A 20,276-nucleotide genomic window follows, 5' to 3' on the forward strand; every position below is an offset into this window, starting at 1 on the left:
TTGGGGACCCGGTCTGTGAAAAGGGTCACAGTCTCCCCCTTCAGGGTGACGTGGTCTCTTCTATGCACATTATTTGGGGCCTGCGTTTCTCCTGCAGGTGACATTTGCTGAGGAAACGTGGCTGCAGGTAAATTGCTCCTAGGACATGAAAGCAGGTGGGGGTCAGCACAGTGGGCCATTTTATAGAGTTATTCCCTTAACCTCAGGTTCCCGCCATAAGCACCCGTCTGTCCCCTATCACTTCCACGGTGTGGGAGTCTGCTGTGTGATAGGATCAAGCAGGGCCAAGAGGGCAAGGTGTGTCCTCAGCCAGCACAGCTCCCCATCTCTGACCCAGCAGGGAAACACCCTTCCACGTGGTCTAGTTTTGAATCCCAGCAATCTCAACATGTGTTAGGAAAGGAGTGATCCCCGGTGTTCTGCTACCCAGATCCTGCCATGTTCCATCTCCCAGGGTTCAAAGCCACACCACTCCTGGGCCCAGGATCCCGCTTGACAGTTTCCCAGGAAGGCTCTTGTGGCATTGGGCCTAAATCTGTGCAATTTAAATCTCGCTGCTACCCAGGACAGCCCTTTGACACTCTGGGATTGATCTCCAATGAACGATTGTGCTTGGGCTGTGCATTTACACCCCAGTCCTTGCACACGCCCCTTCCTGCCGCGGGTCTGAGTGTCCGGGGCTTGCCTTTTCCTAGTGAGAGTCTCTCTACACATCCACCCGCTCTTGTTCTCTCTGAGTGGCTGCTGTGCTTGTTAAAAGGCCTTCTTTTATGTAGTGAGCAAAACCCCGTGTGTTTCCTGCCTGAAACCACCCTCAAGGCACAGGATCTGGGACCTATCTGAAGGTGGCGATGATGGGCGCTGGGTAATGACACAGGCCTTCTGGTAAATGGTGTCCTTGGAGCCTGAGGATGGGGTGGGAAGAAGGAACCCAAAGGTCGGGTTTCCTTAGGGTGCTACCTCACGAATCTCAGAGGCACTCTCCTAAGCACCCGGGCACCGGGCAGCCCTGATGGCCACCGTGCATCCTGATCTGTCTCCGATGTGCACAGCCTCCAGCGGCCGCCTCTGGCCAGCCTCCAGCTCGCCTCCCTCTGCTGCCCGCCAGCAAGGTGTCTGCAATGCAGATCTAACCCTCCTGCCACCCCAGTGGCACCGTCTAGCTGTAAGGTTAAGTCCTGGCTCTTCCCTGCAGTGAAAGGCTCATTAATCATAAGGCATTAGCCTGCTGTGTAGACGAATCTCCTCTGAGCTTCCCAGTGATTCAGGATCCCACTGTATTCTCCCCAAAGGTGATTCTCTCAGGTGGCTCTAGTGTGTTTTCTGACTGCTAACTGGAGAATTCCTTGCTCCTTTTCAAAAGCCAAACCAAACGCTGCCATCTTCGTCAACATCTTCCATGAAGGGTGACCCATCCCTCTCCAAATCCCACTCCAGACTCCAGAGCCGACCCCGAGGAGAACCAGGTGGGGCTGTGGCCCCTCAGCATGTCACTTGTGTCCTTCGGGAGCACACGAGTGTCTTTGAGGATGCAGTTGGGGTTTGGCTGTTCCGTTCCTCACGGGGTCGGCCATGTCTGCAGGGTGGGAGCTCCAGCAATTGTGACTCTGTCATCCGTGGGCATCAGCATCGCTGCTTCGGGGAGGCTTGGCGATGCTCTGGAGTCCATGGAACTGGGGTTATACTGTGCTACCAAATGACACCAACCCCAACCCCACTGCCAGGGTCTCCCAGCCGACCACACAGCCGTCCAGCCATGCTGCGACTTGAGCCTCCCCTGAGGGGGTGGTCTGCAAAGCCGCATGGCTGTGCACGCACAGCTGGGGCCAGAAGCCCGAGCCTCTGTTCCTTCCAGCCCTTGGTGCTGGAGCACAGCCGGGCCTCTGCATCCCCGTGACCTGGCGCCCCTGTGGCCTGGCCACCCCCACAGCTCTCCTCAGTGTCACATCCCCATGACAGCACTGCAGGCGAGACTGATGTGGCATGCACCTCCGGTTCCTGTGCTCTGTGGTCGGTGGCTTAGCCCCAGGGCCACCCCAGAGCGTTTCACCCCTCCCACTTCTGACATCAGATGTGGCCAGTGAGGACTCGGTGGCTGAGGGAATCCCTGCAGATCCTGAGCAGAGGGATGGAGGCCAGTGAGCCCTGGGAGGCTGGTGTCCTTGTGGGATGGAGGCCAGTGGGCCCTGGGAGGCTGGTGTCCTTGTGGGATGGAGGCAAGTGGGCCCTGGGAGGCTGGTGTCCTTGTGGGATGGAGGCAAGTGGGCCATGGGAGGCTGTGTCCTTGTGGGATGGAGGCTAGTGGGCCCTGGGAGCCTGGTGTCCTTGTGGATGGAGGCCGGTGAGCCGTGGGAGGCTGGTGTCCTTGAGGGATGGAGGCCAGTGGGCCCTGGGAGGCTGTGTCCTTGTGGGATGGAGGCCAGTGAGCCGTGGGAGGCTGGTGTCCTTGTGGGATGGAGGCCAGTGAGTCGTGGGAGGCTGATGTCCTTGAGGGATGGAGGCCAGTGAGCCGTGGGAGGCTGGTGTCCTTGTGGGATGGAGATGAGTGGGCCGTGGGAGGCTGTGTCCTTGTGGGATGGAGGCCAGTGGGCTGTGGGAGGCTGGTGTCCTTGTGGATGGAGGCCGGTGGGCCGTGGGAGGCTGTGTCCTTGTGGGATGGAGGCCAGTGGGCCGTGGGAGGCTGGTATCCTTGTGGGATGGAGGCCAGTGGGCTGTGGGAGGCTGTGTCCTTGTGGGATGGAGACCGGTGAGCCATGGGAGGCTGGTGTCCATGGGGGGAACTGGAGGTCACTGAGCTGTGGAGGCCGAGGTGCAGCAGACTGGCTCAGATGGTAGCGCAGTCTACCCAGCCAGGGGGCTGCTGCCCTGTTTTGTCTCCAGGGCTCCCCTCCTCAGCTCCATCTGCACAGCAGAAGGTCACCAAAGTCACCACAGTGTCCTCACTGCATGCATGGATGGAGAGCCACCTTGGCTCCAGAGGCGTGGGGCCCGCAGAGGCTCCCCTGTGCACCAGGGCTGCATGTGCTCCTGTCCTGGTCAGTGACGCTGTAGTTGTGGGCTCCTCGGGAGAGGAGTCAGGTCACCAGCCTCCAGGGAGCCCAGGAGACAGCAGTTGGCTTCCCAGCTGAAGCTGCACTGCAGTAACGTCGGAGCAGACGCCTCGCGGTCATCCGCAGGACCTGTCAGCAGGCACTGTGTGCCCTATGGGGGCTTGGAGGCTGCTTTGACACCAACCACTTTCCTGGGTCTGGTCACACCAAAAAAACTGTGGCCTGAAGATGCACGCCGGAGGTCTATGCCAAGAGGTGGGGCTGCGTGGGGTGGCCCGTGTGGGATGCAGCGGGCACAGGGCAGAGTGAGGCCAGGACCTCTCTCCTGAGGGCTGGAGCGCTGGACTTGGGCAGCACCTCAGGAGGAATTAAAACCCAAAGCCACTCAATATTTGGCTCGAACAGACCAATGCAGAGAGTGTGATTTGCAGCAGAGGGTGGTCACTTCTCTGCTGGACAGTGAACAGCAGCCCTGGAGGTTCTGGAGGGCAGTGGGTGCACTTTGGTGGAGCATCCAGAAGCCATAGTGGGCTTGGACTTGGGCTGGACATTCCAAGGACTCTCTGTCACTACCCAGGTTTGATGATGGACGTGTGACTGCTGGTTCTTTAGCCCCCGTCCCCTCCACCAGGCACATGACATCTGCGCCCTTCCTCCCCTCCTGGCACTAGGCATGTACCGGGCTGCCCACCCCCATCCTGAAGCACGACACCAGTCCCAGGTGTCCTGGGCCAGGTCACCCTGGAGGTAAGTGGGTGTGAGGACCAGACCTAGAAGCCCACTGCTTTCCAGGGCCAGCCTGTGTGGTTGCCACGTCCCTTTCCTGCAGGCACACGCAGACCTTGGGGCTGTGGGGTCAGGCCGGGAGGATTTCCCACCCTGGAAAGCAGATTTTGGTGGGGTTTCTCTCTTCCTGTTTTTTTCAGCAAATTGGCCAGTTATCCTCCCAAATGTGAACCGTATTAAATAAACCATGTTTTTCTCCACTTATTTGAAGTCTAGTTTTTGATTCTGAGACCTCTGAGAAACTTCCCAGCTCAGGCAGAAAGAGTGGCAGAGAAGACAACACGGAGATGTCCCCAAGGTGCAGGCTCTGCCATCGTCTCACCTGCCCGGGACTTGACATCACTATGATGATGAGCTGAACACCCCCCACCCCCGGAGCCCAAGCCCTGCCCGCCGTTTCCCTTTCTGAACCCAGTGATTGAAACACAGGTAAGGAGTGGGAGGGAGGGGAACGGGAGCCTCTCTGCTGTCCCCCTATTTCAGTGAGAAACTCCTCTTGGCATCTGGATAGGAGCCCCAAATCCTCATGGTGTCCCCATGTGCAGTCCCTTCCACAAGGAGGAGAGGACCAGCTGTGAGCCACCAGGCCCTGTCCTGAGCCTCGGTAAGGTTCCGGAAAGCTCACCAGGTCTCCTGCCAGGCTGGGCCAGCCAAGCACCCTGAGTGGGGTCAGCATGAGCTGCCTTTGTGGTGAAGTCAGACCAGGATTCCAGATGTGGTGGGTGGGGAGAGATCATGGAGTCATGGCAGGAAACTATTTAGATGTTGATTTAGCCTCCGCCTTTCACAGTGAATGCATCTGTGTTTTGTTTGTCCTATTTATAAGACTCACTTGAGTCTACTGGTAGAACATCATAATACATAATATTCCAGACTTACATATTTAACACTTTCAAGGTGTCTGAAACACTCTTCTGCTTCTGCACATGGATAAACTTTCTGTGGTTTCCACTGGGCACAGTGTATCTCTCAGCCCAAGATTTTGCACTCAGTGTACTTTGGGGGAATGTCTATTTTGGGATAATGCAAGTCAGTTTTAACAATAGCTTGAGCAAAACTTAATTTTTATGGTCTATCTACTTAAAAATCAGTATAATACAATTTCAGAACACACAGTTGGTGATTGTGCATAGGTACCTTCCTTTTTGAAGAGCCTATGAATTGATCAAATATATTGGCTTGATCAATTATTTTGCATAAGAAATTCTCTCTGTGCATAATCTATTTATTCTCCAGTGCTGATATTTGTTTTATTATGTTCCTTCACTCCTCCTTAATTCAAATAATGATGTAGTTTATTTTCTTATAAAAACTTGGATACAAGAGCTGTCTCAGATTTGTATTTTCTCTCGGCTCTTTCTTCTATATGTAGAACTGCTTCTCATGGAGCTAGAAATTCTCAAGTTTATGAACAAACTGTTGAGTGAGATGATTAGCAAGAAGATTTACCTTGGTTGGAAAGGCATAGGAGTCCCTCTTCCAGAACTAGCAGCAAACTGATTATGCTCAGAGATATTAAAGGTGCCTCCACAGGTGTGCCTCTGATCGTATTTGGTTCTTGGTGGCAAAGTAATCCTGGTTGAGACTACACTCTTAAATCACGTTCCCCATGATGGATTCTGTTTAGCTGGGATTGAAAGGTAAAGTTGATCAGAGATCAGCGAACTACAGCAGACCCACAGTGGCACATACCATGGCCAGTAAGTGTGCCTCTGCTGTAAGCTGGGGAGATTTCCGACTGTTGGTCATGAGCTATGACCTAGCAGAGCGAACAAGTCCAAGTGGGCGGCACAGCCCCTCATCAGCTCAGTGTGTAGAATTGTGATGCTAAGAACGGGGGTGGACAGGGGCAGGACTTCTGGAAATGGCAGTGAGGACCTCCTTAAATCTGCTGTGGTGGGCAGAATAACGGCTCCCCAGCAACGGCCCTGTCCTAGTTCCAGAGCCTGTGAATATGTTGCCTTCTGTGGCAAAGGGACTTGGGATCCTGAGATGGGAGAGCATCCTGGATCACCCAAGTGCCACTGTCAGGCAGCGTCCTTCAGACCGGCACAGGGAGGCAGGAGGCCAGAGTCAGGGAAGAGGGGGCCAGGGAAGCAGAGGTTGGAGAGGCGTGGCCGTCCACCGTGGCCATGAAGAAGCTGGGCGAGGCAGGAAGGGCTGTCCTGTGGAGCCTGCAGACTGCTGGACCTCAGTCCTGTAAAGCTCATTTCAGACTCTCCATCTCCAGTACTGAAGTATGAACCAAAGGTTTGTAACAATCTACAAAACACTGACTAAAGGAGAACTGCAGTGTCTCCATTAAGACAGGGGCCTGGAGTGCTCCAACACGGCGACCCCAGCCGTCTCTCAAGCTCTGCTGAGCCTTGAGAACCAGCAGCCACCAAGGAAACTGCAGCCTCATAGCGCTGCAGGAGGCAGAGCAGGTCTGGAGGGCCTCACAGCTCCCTGGGAAAGCAGCTGGCTATTGTCATTTGACTGGACTCAGAGCTCACTCTGCAGGGACATCTCTGTTCCCAGGGCATTCGCTGCGAACATCAGCTGTAACTGTTTCCTCACAGTTTGCAGATGCCATTTGGTGTAAGAGAACCTGGCCAGAATCCTGAAAGGAAGTCTGGGGAAGGAAATGTCCACAGGAGGCTTTGAAAGGTGCTGACTTATTCCTGGTAATTAACACAGGTTCATGCAGGATTGTGAGTCTTCCCAGGAGAGACTGGAGAAGGCACCAGTCTTTCTCCTCTGAATGGCCTGGAAGGATACAGACCAACATCCTTCATGAATCTAAATGCAAAAGCCTCATTGGAAGATTAGCAGCCAAGTCCAACAGCGTCTCATAAAGATTATATGCCTCAACCAGGCCAAGGAATTCAAGGTTGGTTTAACAGCAAAACATCTGCGAAGATGATAGACAATGGACACAAGACAGATGCAGAAAAACTCTCTGACAAATCGCAGCCATGTTCAGAATAAAGCCCTCAATGCCCCTGGAGGAGGGGGGACTCTCCCTTGACCTGCTGAAGGGCTTCTGTGTGTGTGTGAGGCAGACCTCAGCCCACATCACCCTGGGTGGTGAGGAGAAACTGCTCCCACGTCCAGATCCAAGGTGGGATATGGGCTCTGGCTCCTTTTGTTCCACTTGCAGAAGGTTCTAACCAGCACCATCAGGGAAGAAAACAAACTAAAAGCCACGACAACCAAGAGGTCAGAAAGACCAGAGAAACCCTCCACTGTAGCTCACACTGAGCACTGATAAACAGGGCAGCAAGGCCACAGCTCACAAGGGCAAGGCCAAGGGCAGGAGCAGCTGCCAGTGCAGAAAGGGCAGAGTTCCACTCTCAGCAGCATCCAGAGGACAACATGGGCAGAAGTCATTTACCAAAGGATGCACAGGACCCTGCCATGAAGACCACAGAGCCACGGAGGAAGTCAGAGGAGATCTAGATACACAGAGACGTGGCCGACTCACGGACGGGAGAGTCACTATTGCTAGTGGGGCCCTTCTCCCAAACTGACCCGTCCACTCAGAATTTCACCAGTTTTCTTTTTTGTGGTGGTTGTTTTTTACGAAAATGTCAGGCAAATGCTGAATATAGTAATGCAAAGCTCACTGATGAGCCCAAACAATTTTGAAACATAAGAATTTTTGAGGATTTTCACTTCTGAATTTCAAAACATTCAATAAAGCTATGTTTTTAAAGACAGTGGCAATGTGGTGTACAGGCAGACCTCTAGGTAGACAGGACAAAACAGAGTCCAGAGGTAAATCTCATACGTACAGTCAGTTGGTTTCTGAGGAGGTACCGAGCCACTGACTGGAGAGGAAGATGCAGGGGGAAGCCCTGGGCCCTGGGGAGTGCTTAGATCCTCCCCTGACACCAGCACAGAGATCAACCCAGGCAAAAGGAGACGGAAAAGTTGTTAAGACCTTAATAAGGCAAAGCTTCCTTAGAGGTTGCACCAAGAACATGGTCCATGAAAAAGCAAGAGCAAAAACTGTAGGTGAACCAGACCTGAGCACCGTTTAAGACCTTCTCCTTCCAAAGACCCCAGTAAGAAAACCCAGGACAAGCAAGAGACTTAGAGAAAATGCTAAGTATTATCTGATAAAGGACTTGAACCAGAATTTACAAAAGTATCTTAAAACTCAACTAGAAAAGGCAAACAACCCAACTAAAGAAATCAACAAAAATAACTGACATTTCACCAAGGAAGGTGCATGAGGGACTATAAAGCACACAGAAAGACGCTCAGCGCTGAAGCCTGTCGAGACGGGCATACAAAGCTCCTGTCTCAGCCGGGCTGTGATCAGTAGGACAGAGGATCACAGTGCTGGCGAGGGAGTGCGGGTAGGAGCTCTCCATGTGCTGCTGAGGGATGTGGAGTAGGGCAGCTGCTTGGGAAAACGGTTTGGAAATTGCAAAAAATTTAAAGCGTACGCTACCCTACGACCCAGCACTTCCACAGCTCCTATGCATCACCCACCAGGGAGGAATGGGACGTGCCCACAGAAAACACCGGCACGGGACGCTCCTGTCTGCGTGGTTTCCAATGTCACTGAAGTCGTCCAGGTGTGCACACAAGGTGGGTGATTCTGGGACATGTGGGAACACCTCAATAACATGATCTCTGGGAAAAAAGCTGGTGAGGGCGGGGAGGGGTCCCTTGTGGAAGCAAAGCTGGATTGTCCAGGCCCCAGTCCACCGAAGTTCCATGTTTCTCCAGAAGTTTCTGAACTGCTGTCTGTATGTTTTTTCTCTTTTGAATAAAACACGTTCTGTTCTTTTTATTTTTCTTTTTATTCACTTCAGCTGGGGCCATATTTACATTTACATAGAAGCAAGAAGAGTTATCTTTAGCCATTTATCCTGATGTTTGAAATCTGCTGTTAGAAAGTCATTTCAAGTCCAATTTCCAACGGGATCAATTTTTCTTGGCTGGAAGTTTGGACTTTCCCTCAGGAGGGGTGACTTTGGACTGGGCCAGGGGCAAATTCCAGGGCAGGTCTGCGGTCTCTTGAATCCTATTCCCTGTATTTCTAAAGTTTGTGATTTGTTATTTTTAGGTATCTAAATTTTAAGATATTCAGAACTTACTGGAAAATTGAAGAACTTTGGAAGTGACTTGTGGACAACTTCTAGGCAGATTAACTGATACACATGTCCTGTTTGCTTGATCATCGTCTCTCTCTTTCTCTGTCAGCTCTTCTGGCAGAAACACCACAGAAACTATGGACCCTTCTCAGGGCATCACACCTGAAAGCACCTGTCACTCAGATTGTTCCAATACTTGTGATGCTGGTTTTTATCATTTGGTTAAGTCGAGGCTCATTTGCTTTGTTTACTGTGAAGTCATTGATTTTACTTTCATAAGTTGTGAGGTGGTATTTGGAGGCTCTGTGGACGTCTGGCACATAGAATTTCATAACTCATCAGGACCTACCCGAAAGATTTGGCACCCAGTGATGACTTTCTGACCTTATTTGTTGGTTGGCACTGTACTGTAAGGAAGAGACTTCCTGTCTGTCTACCTACCCATCTGCTGCCTGTCACCTGTAGCCTTCCTGCCTGTCACCATCCGTCTACCTAGAAACCGTCTTTCTCCTTCTCCTCCCCTCCTCCTCCTCCTCCTCTTCATCCTCCTCCTCCTCCTCTTCATCCTCCTCCTCCTCCTCCCCTCCTCTCCTCCTCCCCTCCTCCTCCTCCTCCTCTTCATCCTCCTCCTCCTCCTCTTCATCCTCCTCCTCCTCCTCCCCTCCTCTCCTCCTCCCCTCCTCCTCCTCCTCTTCTTCATCCTCTTCCTCCTCCTCCTCCCCTCCTCCTCCTCCTCCCCTCCTCCTCCTCTTCCTCCTCTTCCTCCTCTTCCTCCTCTTCCTCCTCCTCCTCCTCCCCCCTCCTCCTCCCCTCCTCCTCCTCTTCCTCCTCTTCCTCCTCTTCCTCCTCTTCCTCCTCCTCCTCCTCCCCCTCCTCCTCTTCATCCTCCTCCTCCTCCTCCTCCCCTCCTCTCCTCCTCCCCTCCTCCTCCTCCTCTTCTTCATCCTCTTCCTCCTCCTCCTCCTCCCCTCCTCCTCCTCCTCTTCATCCTCCTCCTCCTCCTCCCCTCCTCCTTCTCCTCCCTCCTCCTCCTCTTCCTCCTCTTCCTCCTCTTCCTCCTCCTCCTCCCCCCTCCTCTTCCTCCTCCTCCTCCTCCCCTCCTCCTCCTCCTCCTCCTCTTCCTCCTCTTCCTCCTCCTCTTCCTCCTCTTCCTCCTCCTCTTCCTCCTCCTCCTCTTCCTCCTCTTCCTCCCCTCCTCCTTCTCCTCCTTCTCTTCCTCCTCCTCCTCCTCCCCTTCTCCTCCTCCTCCTCCTCCTTCATCATCTAGCCGGTGTCACTATGGACTCGTGGAGTCCTTCCTTCCCTGTCACTATCACTGTTCCCTTTGGTGATCATGTTTGAGGAGGGGCGTCTGCTCTGTCTTTGGTCTGTCACTGTCATCCTCTGAGCAGTCCCTTCCTCTGGAGCCCTGGAGTTCTGGAGGTGAGGGGTGCCTTCCCTGCCTCAGCCCTGGACTCCATGCTTCTGCTGGGAACCGTGGTTCCTCTAAATGGAGACGGGGGTTAGAAGCCAAGATCCACGCCTGTGGGGTGCTCGCTGTGTGTGGTGCTTCTAGTCCCTCCAGGGCTGAGAGCTGCTTGTCCCTGCTCTCTCTGTCAGTGACAGCCAGGCTCTGAACCCCGGATTAATGCTGGTGTAGCCAACTCCAGCCAATCACCCAGGTGAAGATTCTGGCTCCCACTAGCGCTCAGACTACTTACCATGAGTTCAAGACCAGAGTGAACACAAAGTGGTCCCACAATTGTGAAGCTGTACTATCAAAAGCAGAGCATCTAGTACAGAGAGTTTAATAATTTCCACACTTCTTTTTGTGAGGTACAATTTACACAGAGTATAAAACACAGATTAAGTGTTCGATTGCCTAACTATTCCCAAATGCACACAACCTGTACCCCGGAGTCTTGTGCCCCTTGCTGCTCACTGAGTCCCCCCTGAATGAGTGTAGCCTCTTTCCTAATTTTTTCACCACAAACTAAGATTGCTCCTTCTACAGCTTCATATCATGGAGCCACAGCGGCGCAGCTTTCGAGCCAAACTCTTTTGCTTAAAACAAGGCATGTGAGCCTTGTTATGTGTAGCAGTAGTTCATTTCTTCTAATTGGTGAATAGTATTCCATCCTGCTAGCATGCAGCTTGTTCACCCATCTCTTGATAGACATTTGGGCTGTTTCCAGTTTTTGGCTAATATGATTGAAACTGCCAAGGACAATGTGAGTGTGTGTGCATATATACATATGTATGCACATATATGAGTATCTGTCTATATATAAGTGTGTGTGTGTGTGTGTGTGTGTGTGTGTGTGTGTGTGTCTGTCTGTCTGTTGTCTTTCACTCCTCTGGGCATGTGCCCACAAACAGAAGTGCTGGATTGTGTGGTGAGGGTCTCTTTACTCTTGAGGGGTTTTGCAGAGACACTAGCCCTGTTGTACCCTCCATCAGCAATGGGTGAGAAGACTTCCTGTTGGTCCATGTTCTCACCAACATTTCCTGTGGTCAGTCTTTCTCCTGTCATTCATCATAGTGGGTGTTTGGGGTCATCTCATTCCAGTTTTAATTGGCATTTCCACAGTGACTAAGGGTGTTGGACAGCCTGTCTTGTCTTTATTACTCATGAATGAATCTTCTTTTGTGGTTCATATATTCACGTCTTCTGCCCACCCTTCACTTTTCAATTATTGATCACAGGGGTTATTGGTCTGTTCTAGGTTCTTGGTGTATTCTAGATCACAGGGTTTATTGGTATGTCTAGGTCGTTGGCATGTTCTAGATCACAGGGTTATTGGTCTGTTCTAGAGGGTTATTGGTCTGTTCTAGGTCGTTGGCATGTTCTAGATCACAGGGTTATTGGCTGTTCTAGAGGGTCATTGGTATGTTCTAGGTTGTCGGTGTGTTCTAGATCACAGGGGTCATTGCATGTTCTAGGTCGTTGATGTGTTATAGGTTGTCGGTGTGTTCTAGGTTGTTGGTGTGTTCTAGATCACAGGGGTTATTGGTACGTTCTAGGTTGTTGGTGTGTTCTAGATCACAGGGGTTATTGGTATGTTCTAGGTTGTTGGTGTGTTCTGGAACACAGAGGTCATTGGTCTGTTCTAGGTTGTTGGTGTGTTCTAGATCATGGGGGTTATTGATCTGTTCTAGGTTGTTGGTGTGTTCTAGATCATGGGGGTTATTGATCTGTTCTAGGTTGTTGGTGTGTTCTAGATCACAGGGGTTGTTGCATGTTCTAGGTTGGTGTATTCTAGATCACAGGGTTATTGGTCAGTTCTAGGTTGTCGGTGTGTTCTAGATCACAGGGATATTGGTGTATTCTAGGTTGCTGGTGTGTTCTAGATCACGGGGTTATTGATCTGTTCTAGGTTGTTGGTGTGTTGTGGAACAGAGGTCGTTGGTCTGTTCTAGGTTGTCAGTGTGTTCTAGATCACAGGGATATTGGTGTATTCTAGGTTGTTGGTGTGTTCTAGATCATGGGGGTTATTGATATGTTCTAGGTTGTCGGTGTGTTCTAGATCATGGGGGTTGTTGGTATGTTATTGGTCTGTTCTTCCAGTCTGACTTGTCCGCTCGTTTCTCAGTGGTAGTGAGCGGATGCGTCTGTCTTGCTGAAGCTGGTTCATTTCCTTTGTCTAGTGGACTCAGATTTCTACAGTCCAGCAGAGGACTCTTTTCCTTCCTCCAGATCCTGAGGGTATTTTCCTCTAGGCCATTGATTATTAGCTTTTATGATTATGCTGCTTCTCAGATTAGTTTTTGTGCGTAGTGTCAGGTAGGGTTTGAGGGTCCTTCCTTATCCACAGTTTCACCTGCTGAAGATTTAGTTACCCAACTGTGGGCTGAAAATATCAAGCCCAAGAGTCCAAAAACAATCCATGAGTTTTGAATAGCTATCACGACAGGTGCCTTATTCTGTACTTGGCCTATTTCATTACTGGTTGTTGATTTCTTGTGCCTGTTTTATCCTAGGCAGTGTGAACTGGCCCTAGCAAATGCAGGACTCCGTACTCCCAGAGGTTTGAGCACCTGCTGAAGGTCTTGGAGCAGCCCCTGCATATAAGAAGGATGACTGTATTCACATTTTCAGAACCATTTATTTAAAAAGACTTCCTTTCCCCAACATTGAGTAGCTCTGATGTCTGTTTTCCAAGACCACTTGATCATGTAAGTGTGAGTCTGTATCTGGAATCTTTAGGTTAAGTAACCTTTTGCTTTCTTTTTGCCAATACCATACTCTCTTAATTACTGTAGCTTCATAATAATATTTGAGGTCAGGTACTCTGAGACTTCAACTTTCTTTTCTTTAAGGCTGGGATTGAGACTGAGAATGGATGAACCTATGTAAGAATTTTAGAAACTGATACCTTCACAATTCAAATTCATGAACATTTCATATTTCTATTTTTTACATACTTCTGGATTTTACTTGTTCATATTGTGTTAGTAATTTTTATGTCTATGTTCAATGAAAGATATTGGTCTGGAATTTTTTTTCCTATTATAACGTCTGTGTCAAGTTCGTTATACTGGTCTTAGCCACAGAAACGCACCAGGAAATGATCCTTCCCATTCCATTTCTGAAAGTCCTTATGTAGAACTGGAATGATTTCTTTCTCAAATGCTTGACAGAGTTCACTAATAAAATAATCTGACTTCAGAATTTCTGTAGGAGAAGTTTTTGATAATGAAGTAAATGTCTTTAATGCATGCAGGGCTGTTTTATTTCTCTTTCTGTGTGTTGGGTGAGTTGTTTTTCAAGAATTTTGTTCATTTTATCTAACTTATCAAATTTAATGGCATAATGCATTTTTGAGACTCTATTTTTAAAATGCCATTTTTAGAGTAGTTTTAGGTCACAGCAACGTTGCACAAGACCTGGACATCCTGCCCCGTGCCCAGCCCCGCTCCTTGTTGTGGGAGAGGACTCCAGTGACCATCACTACACCCAAAGTCTGGAGCTCCATTAGGTCTCACCCTTTGTGGGCAACGTTCCATGGGCTTTGGAAATAAAGTTCTGATATTTCCTAATTATGCTTTCCATCTTGCAGGAGTTGGAGTGAGATCATTGCTTTTACTCCTGCTGTTAGTCATTTGTGTTTTGCTTGATTTTCTTGATCAATTTTATTAACCTTTTCAAAGAACCAAAGAACCAACCTTGGCTTTATTCAATTTCTCAATTTTGTGTGTCACGGATTCTCCTTTTACTCTTCCCCTCCTACCTATTTAATTATGAATGTGCTCTTCCTTTCACAGCTTCTTCAAGTGGAAGGTGCGGCCGCTTGCTTTAGAGCTTTCTTTCCTTTTGTTTTAATGTTTATTTGGTTGTAGGTGAACACACAGTATCTTTATTTTTATGTGATGCTGAGGATGAACCCAGTGCCTCATTCATGCGAGGCAAACACTTTACCACTGAGCTACAGCCTCAGCCCCTCTGAACCTTTCTTTTTGAACGTAAACCTTTTAATCTGTAAATTTTCCACTATGCAACGACTTTTGATATGTTGTATTTTTGTTATCATTTAGTTCAAAATATTTTCTATTTCCCCTTATGTTCACACTTAGTCCTGCTGTTGTTGAGAAGTGTGCTGGAGTGCACTTCTCACTGTAGCAGTTAGAGTTCTCTAGAGGACCTGAACCGACAGGGTGTGGGGGCACACGTGTGTGCAAAGAGGATTCTGATAAGGAATTGGCTCGCAGCAGTGTGAGGGACGGCAAGGAACAAGTCGATGTGGGTGGCAGCACCTGGAGCTGGGGGAGCTGAGCTGACTCGGAGCAGGCTGCAGGGCGGTGGGGTCCCCACACAGGGTCTCAGCCCCTGGGCAGCCCGACTCAGGGGGAGCCTGTCCCTCTGGGGAGCAGTCGGCTTGGTCCAGATTACACCAATTCAGATATAAGTGTCAAGACTACCTTCACAGAAACATCTAGAACATACTTGACAGAACGCCTGAGTACCAGAACCCACAAGAGTTGACACGCTGCCCTTCCAAACCTCAGCTGTCAAGGCACTGGCTGATCTTTAACTTGGTGACACTGGTCTGAGAACTCATACTGTTCCTGTGGTCCCTTGGGTGCATTCAGACCTGTCCCTCAGCCCAGTGCCTGCTCCAGGTGAGGGGCTTCCAGGTGCAGTGGACAGGGCTCCCCGAGGCTGGTGTCAGGCTGTTGGGTTGCCCCCCAAGTTCCCGTGGGTGGGCTGGTGTCTGCACGGTCCCTGGGCAGGTGCCTGCTCCTCAGTGAGTCTCTGCTTTGCGGATTTCAGCATTCCTTTGTCAGGAGTGTCCAGGGTCAGCGTGGCTCTGCGTTCCTGAGGATGCGTCCTGTACCTTGATGGACCGTGTTCCACCTTGTCTCTGATCATACATTTTGCCTTGAGGTCTGGTGTTTTTGTTTTTTAATATTAAGATAGCCATTGTGGTCATTTTGATTTATATCTATATCTATATATCTCTATATATCTATATCTATATTTTTCCATCTCTTTACTTTCAACCTGTATGCTTATGATTTTGAACTCTATTTGTATTCACAGGCATCTCTAGTAGCCAGCACATAGTTGGGTCTTGTCATTTTTTAACCAGTCTACAGACTCTTTCTTTTGCTTGGAGTGATAATTACTTGGATTGAACATAATTGTTAACAGAGTCTAGCTGAGGCTCAGTCATTTTATTTTTGGTTTTCTGTGTTTGTGCTTTTTGTTTCCTTTTTTTCTCTTTTTCCATCTTAAACTATTCTACGGAGCAATAGTAACAAAAACAGCATGGTATTGGTACCCAAAACAGACAGGCAGACCAACGGTACAGAATAGAGGACACGGAGACAAACCCACAAAATTACAATCATCTTATATTAGACAAAGGTCCTGTCCTGTTTGGGTTATTCAAATATTCTTTGAAGACAAAGGCGGACGTGTTGGTGAGGAGGCAGAGAAGAGGGAGCCCTGTCCCCCCTGGCAGCGAGTGGCAGGCCATTGTGGAAAGCTGGAAATACACAGAGCAGGTGTGTGGGCCCAGCAGCCCCACCAGCGGGCAAACGTCCAGATAAAGGAAATGTCAAGAGATGGGCACACGTAGCTCGGGGCAGCCTGTGCCCAGGAGTCAGCACGGAGTGAGCCCAAGGTCCATCAGCGGACGCGAGGGTAAGGAGAGCCTGGCCGCGTGCACAGTGGAGTACTGTTCACCCATAGGAAGGGCAAAACCCGTCACTTGGAACCACGTGGATAAGCCTGGAGGACAGAAGGTTAGTGATGCAGGCAAGGCACAGAAAAGGAGCCCACAGACCTCAAGCCTCTGCGGAATCCAGTGGGGCCTCACCCACGGATGTCACAGCCGCTCATCGCAGGGTGGTGGGGTGGAGACGGAGATGCCGGTCCACAGCGTGAGGTGGGCAGGAGGAAGAGACCCAGTGTGGGGGAGGGCTGTGACAATGTGCTCTGGATGTCACATGTTCCTGCCTCGGACATGACAGCTGCGTGACACAACACCCTTGTCCACTGGCTGATTTAACCAGCCCACGGTGACACGGGCTTCACAATGTCCCACTGTTCATGACGAGCACCGTGACTTTCAACTGAAAAATAAATACCAAAAAAGATCGGGATCCAGTGAGGCACCTGCCGATGGCCGTCTGACTCTGTGTCTGCGGCACTGAACTTGGGTCATTTGTTACTGGCCACTCTCGAATTTACTGCATCTTTGACAGCACTCTGCTGAGGGCTGGGGCTAGGCTACTCACATGAGTAAGAAGCGCACAGTCCAGCTATTGTCCCCGCGTGGCCTGGGATAGTGTCACATGTGTGGCCATGGAGCATGTCATTGTGCAGTGCTACAGTGCAGTGTTCTTTGAATTGTCACATGCCTTGGATGCACTCCATAAAATCTCAACTTCTAGTCACCCACACGATGGCCCTTTCCGGGACTCTTCTTTCCTTCTGAGCGATTTATCTGGCGTTATTCACCACGAACCTGAGAAACGTGTGGAGCATGCCTTTTAGGCAGGTGTATCAAGCAAGAAGTACGTGCTCTGTGCATGCTCACTGTGAAGAGGGTGTTTGCCTGATGGAGACTTCTTTCCCGGCAGGCACTTCAGCGGTCGCCCTGTTGTGTCCTCTCGGGAACACACCTCCTTTCTCCAGTTCCTGTTCAGCTCTTCTGTCCCTTCAGTTGGGACCTGGAGCTTCCTCAAGCATCTGCCCTACCCTGACCTCTGGAGGCCGGGCCTTCCCCACCCGAGCCCGGGCCTTGTGCCCTGCAGTGCTGCCCGCCGTCTGCCCGCGGGGGCTGCTCCGCAGCGGAAGAGCCCGCCCAGCTCGCGGGAGGGGCCACAGCCTGGCATTTCTGTCTCCTTTGATCAATTTCTATATCTTATGTTTCCTGGTTTGCATTTCTTAATTGTAGGAGGAGAGCTCGATATAAACTACTCCATTGTTACCAGGAACAGAATTTATGGTCTCGTTCCTCACAAGTTTGAGTCTCGGTGTTACTGAGCACATTTTCATAAACGCTGTGCCATCTGAGCCTTTGGGTGGAAAACTTATTTATACACGTTGCCCATTAGCCTGGCTCTTCTCACTGGTTTGAAGGAGCTCTTTGTATGTTATAGACATTGATATTGGTTTATTTTCACTATTATCAGTGTTTTTTACTCTATTTTATCTTCATTTATGATGTATTTCCTTAGTAAAATTATAGAAAGGGAGAAAATATCCACATAGCCAGTTTGGGAACACAAACAAACAAATGTAAAATTAAACTCAATAGCAACTTAGCTTCAAGTTGCTTGGTTTTTCTGTCCTTGAACAAGCATTGACTTTGAGCAATTTTAGAAGATAAGAGAAACGCCCACACATGCTTTTTCTCGGTAAAAGCCGAGGTGACTATGTGGCAGGAGAATTCTCATATCAGTGACAATGTGAAATCCCTGATTCAAAGGCAGCAGTGCACGCTGTTATCAGCCTCGTTCTGCCTGGATGGTGCTGATCGGGGGTGTCTGCCTATAGGACAGCAGTGGGCCCCAGGTCCAGGGCTGGCCAAGGAAACTACAGTGGTGGGTGGCCCTTGTCAGCCTCAGTTTCTCCCCCATAAGACGGGAGCAGCGCTAATCAACTGACGGGTCATAAGGACCGTTAGCAGAGGCGTTTGCTACATGTGAACACAGCACACGATTCAAGATGGATCAGCCCCTCAGCGTCTGGATCCCAGACAGAGCAGAGGCTCCGTGCCCACGGGCAGCTCTTCACACCCGGCCTCTAGCTGAGCGCTGTGGACACTGACCCTGGTCTGCCCGAAGCCCTCCACTGCACATCGCACTGCGGCGACCTTCTAAGTGCCCCTGGAGCTGAGGAAATGGTTTCAGGGGACCACAAGGAGCAGGTGGTCTCTGCCCGTGGAGTGTGAGGACAGCCCGAGGTGACCGGTCAGCTGGCTCGCCTGTCCTCCCACGAGGCTCTCCCACGGTGATGGAAATCAGCCAGGCACAGAGTCTCAGTCACAGGAGAAGGGAAAGCGTGCCGAGGGCACACTGACTGTCAGAGAGGCGGGGACTGTCACGGGGGACGTGTAAGATAGCCTCTCCAGGGGTCATCTGGGAAGACGCCACCGCTTGTACACCCAGAATCTTGAAAAGAGGGAAAGGTGCATCAACAAGCCCAGACTCCTTCCACTGGGACTGGATTTCCACTGAAAGGCCCAAGGGAGCAGCAACCCTCGAGGACATGCTGGCTCCAGGCAGCCCTTCTGTGTCCTCGCGGCCTCTTCTCCGCTTTTCTCCTGCTGTCCAGGTGGCCAGGCCTTCCTCCTCCGCTGCCCGGCGTCCACGGCTGGATGCACACTGTGGATACACTGTGGGGACGGTTCTCGTCTGAGCACCTGTTCACAAGGCCGTCCCTGGGAAGAGACAAAATCACAGCTCCTGAATAATTCTAAAAACGGTGCTGGTGGTGTCCTGGTCGCGTGCATGATGAGGAAGGAGGAAGGGTGGGGAAGTCAGTGTGCAGAACAGCTTGTCCCCCCGTGTCTGCTGTTCACCGTGAAGGGGTCTCTTGAATGTCATCAACCCGAGGATGGGCAGGAGGCAGCCCGATACATCTTTGTCCACTTCCTTGGCCGAAGGTGAAGATGAGTCCTTCCCTCTTCAGGATTCTGGAGTCCAGGGGTTTTGCAGATGTCATCAACTTCCTTTAAGTGAGGGAGCGTGCCTGGCGGGCCTGGTTTAATCAGGAGAAGCCCTCTGGAGGGCTCTGGTGCCACTCGAGCAGACCCCAAATCACAGTAGGTGCTCTCTGCTGTCCTCCCTGAACGCACCCTTCCTGGGAGCCTGCTGTAGACCTCGAATCTGCTCATCCAGCCCCACAATCACTTGGGGGCGACTCTTGTGGCGGGTTTCTCAGGGCCTCCAGCTCTGTCTCCTCTACTGGCTCCCCTCTGGCTGACCTGCTGCTGCAGCTCACAGCCCAGCGGCTCCTCCACCCAGCGGCCAGGCGGGTGCTGAGTGTGGGAACGGTTCAGGCAGGAGCGGAAGCAGAGAGACTGGCGAAGTGCAGGTCCTGCCAGCCACGCTGGTCCTCCAGGACGGGGTCAGACTCCCAGGCGCAGGCCCGCGGTCAGGGCCGGGTTCACGCCAGTGGAGCCCTTCCCATGGAGCACTGGCCGGCCTTCCTCCCACCGAGCACAGCCCTGGAGGAAGCCTGAGAAACGGCCCAGTGACCTTGACCCCAGGGAGGACCCAGCAGCTGCCTCTGTCTGGCTGGTGAGTTCCAGCATGGAGCGGAGGCAGCCGGGAGCCAGAAACACCAACGTGTTCGGATTCCAGAGCCAGTAGACCTGCTCCCTGTTGGCAGAGGAGGGAGGGAGGCAGAGCCCAGGCCCGAAACTCCAGGACGGCAGCCACTGTCCTCAGCCAACCACGACACAAACTGCCCCCAAACCAGGGAAGGCTGGGGGCTCCCCTTCTGTGTGCAGTGCGGGTGGTGTCAGGGGAGCTGCCGGGGGTGTGGCCAGGCCGGTCCTCCTGCCATGCACTGAACCACGTTGGCAGGCGGCAGCCTGGGCCCAGGGTGACGGTGCTGGGGACAGCGCCCTCGGTGAGGTCACTGGGGGACCAGGAAGGTGCCACCCGTGCCCGCCCCCCCCTGCCTTCAGGTGCCGGCACTGCTCAGGGAGTCGCACCTGCTGAGTGAGCGGCCCCTGGGCTTTGTTAGGACCCTGCTGCTGTCCAGGCCCCTCCCCCCTCCACAGGCTTGGTGCAGAGTCGGCCTCCTAAAAGTTCCCGCTGCCCAGGGGTGACCAGGCCACTCGGCACGTGACAGTGGAGGCTGTCAGGGCGCTCACCGGCACCCTCCCTGTGGGAGGAGTGTCTGCGCAGG

This window comes from Ictidomys tridecemlineatus, chromosome 13 (genome assembly GCF_052094955.1).
Source record: "Ictidomys tridecemlineatus isolate mIctTri1 chromosome 13, mIctTri1.hap1, whole genome shotgun sequence".
Classification (NCBI taxonomy): Eukaryota; Metazoa; Chordata; class Mammalia; order Rodentia; family Sciuridae; genus Ictidomys; species Ictidomys tridecemlineatus.